The sequence below is a fragment of the Acinonyx jubatus genome, chromosome E2 (genome assembly GCF_027475565.1).
Source record: "Acinonyx jubatus isolate Ajub_Pintada_27869175 chromosome E2, VMU_Ajub_asm_v1.0, whole genome shotgun sequence".
In the NCBI taxonomy this organism is placed as follows: domain Eukaryota; kingdom Metazoa; phylum Chordata; class Mammalia; order Carnivora; family Felidae; genus Acinonyx; species Acinonyx jubatus.
The window spans coordinates 42,737,277-42,739,345 of record NC_069396.1 but is presented as its reverse complement, the minus strand read 5'-3'; the positions used below and the strand labels follow the sequence as shown (position 1 = coordinate 42,739,345).

Below are 2,069 nucleotides of genomic sequence, written 5' to 3'. Positions count from 1 at the left end.
TTTTATCCTTTTCGATGATTTTATAAATGAAATTGTTCTCTTAAATCCATTATGGGTTGTCCATTGTTGGTGTTACCAACATTCAAAATCAGTTGGTTGATTATGGATTGATTTCTTTAGCTTTTTAAGATGTTATCCTACTGCCTTGTGGTATCCATGATTTCTGATGGGAATTGGCTGTTGATCTCAGTAAGAATCCCTTCTACCTTTTGCACTGCTGGTGGGAATGCAAGCTGGTGCAGCCACTCTGGAAAACAGGATGGAGGTTCCTCAAAAAAATTAAAAAAATAGAACTACACTACGACCCAGTAATTGCACTACTAGGTATTTATCCAAGCGTTAGAGGTGTGCTATTTCAAAGGGGCACATGCACCCCAGTGTTTATAGCAGCTATCAACATAGCCAAAGTATGGAAAGAGCCCAAATGTCCACTGATGAATGAATGGATAAAGAAGATGTGGTACACACACACACACACACACACACACACACACACACACAATGGAGTATTACTCAGCAATCAAAAAGAATGAAATCTTGCCATTTGCAACTACGTGGATGGAACTGGAGGGTATTATGCTAAGCAAAATTAGTCAGAGAAAGACAAATATCATATGACTTCAATCATATCCAGAGTTTAAGATACAAAACATTTACCTGGCAGGGGAGATACCATGATCATGAAAGTGGTTTTCCCAGGGCGAGGTCTACCCATTGCACTCAGAATGTGCCGACCCCTGTGATTTTCCTAAATGTGGGACACTCGACTGCATAACTTGTGGTAGTGGGGGACTGTGTTTGTGCTTTCCCCTAAACAAAAAAAAAATTTTTTTTAAAGATACAAAACAGATGAACATAAGGGAAGGGAAGCAAAAATAATATAAAAATGGGGGGGGGGGGACAAAACATAAGAGACTCCAAAAAATAGATAACAAACTAAGGGTGCTGGAGGGGGTGTGGGTGGGGGAGATGGGCTCAATGGGCAAAGGACATTAAACAGGACACTCGCTGGAATGAGCACAGGGTGTTATATGTAGGTGATGAATCACTGGATTCCACTCCTGAAATCATTATTGCACTATATGCTAACTTAATATGTAAATTAAAAAAAAAAAAAAGAATCCCTTCTACATGATGAACCACTCCTCTCTTGGCTTTCACAATTTCTGTGTTGGGTTTATGACAATTTCATTATAATGTTACTGGGTGTGGATCTCTTTGAGTTTATCCCATTTGGAGATTTGTTGAGTTTTTTGGTGTTCAGATTCCTGTCTTTCTAAAGTCTGGGGAATATTCAGCCATTTAAAAAATGTTTTTAAGTTTATTGATTTATTTTTCAGAGAGACAGAGACAGTGTGAGCGGGAGAGGGGCAGAGAGAGGGGGGAGAGAGAGAATCCGAAGCAGGCTGTGCACTGTCAGCCCAGAGCCCAATGTGGCGCTCGAACCCACAAAATCATGAGATCGTGACCTGAGCCAAAACTGAGAGTTGGACATTTAACTGACTGAGCCACCCAGGTGCCCCAATATTCAGCCTTTTTTCTTAGGATATTCTTTCTGCCTCCTCTCTCACTCTCTCTACTCTCCTTCTAGGATTCCCATTATGTTAGTATCCTTCATGTTGTCCCACAGATACACAAGGCTCTGTTCATTTTTCTTTGTTCCTTTTACTTTCTTCTCCTTAGCTTAATTTCAATGGACCTATCTCTAAGTTCACGGATCATTTCTTGTGTCTCCTCAAATCTGCTGTTGAAGCTCTCTGATGAAGTTTTCATTCTATTATTTATTGTGGGTGGTCACTGAAGTCTCTGTTTTATTAGCTTAATGGTCAGAGAGCTATTTGATAGGGACTTCTTTAAATGCCTGGAGACAAAGACAAAAATATACTCTCCTATCCTTTATAAATTTCTTGGAGTAGGGCCTCTCCTTCCCTACTTAGTCATGCCTTTTACATTTCGGCCTTAGCCTTCATTTTCTTTATGTGGAGCCTAAAGATCATCCAGAGGTGAAACCCTGGGGTCTTTTCAGGTATCTTCTAAGCACATACTTGCCCTGGGAATGTACATGGCCT

At 40.4% G+C, this 2,069-nt stretch overlaps 1 non-coding gene across 1 annotated transcript; it reads left to right on the top strand.

Moving 5' to 3' along the window:
• Positions 1-649: 649 nt before the first annotated feature.
• LOC113595382 (U1 spliceosomal RNA) lies at positions 650-813 on the top strand. Its single transcript, XR_003415884.1, has one exon. It is a non-coding gene; the product is annotated as a U1 spliceosomal RNA (small nuclear RNA).
• Positions 814-2,069: the final 1,256 nt, after the last annotated feature.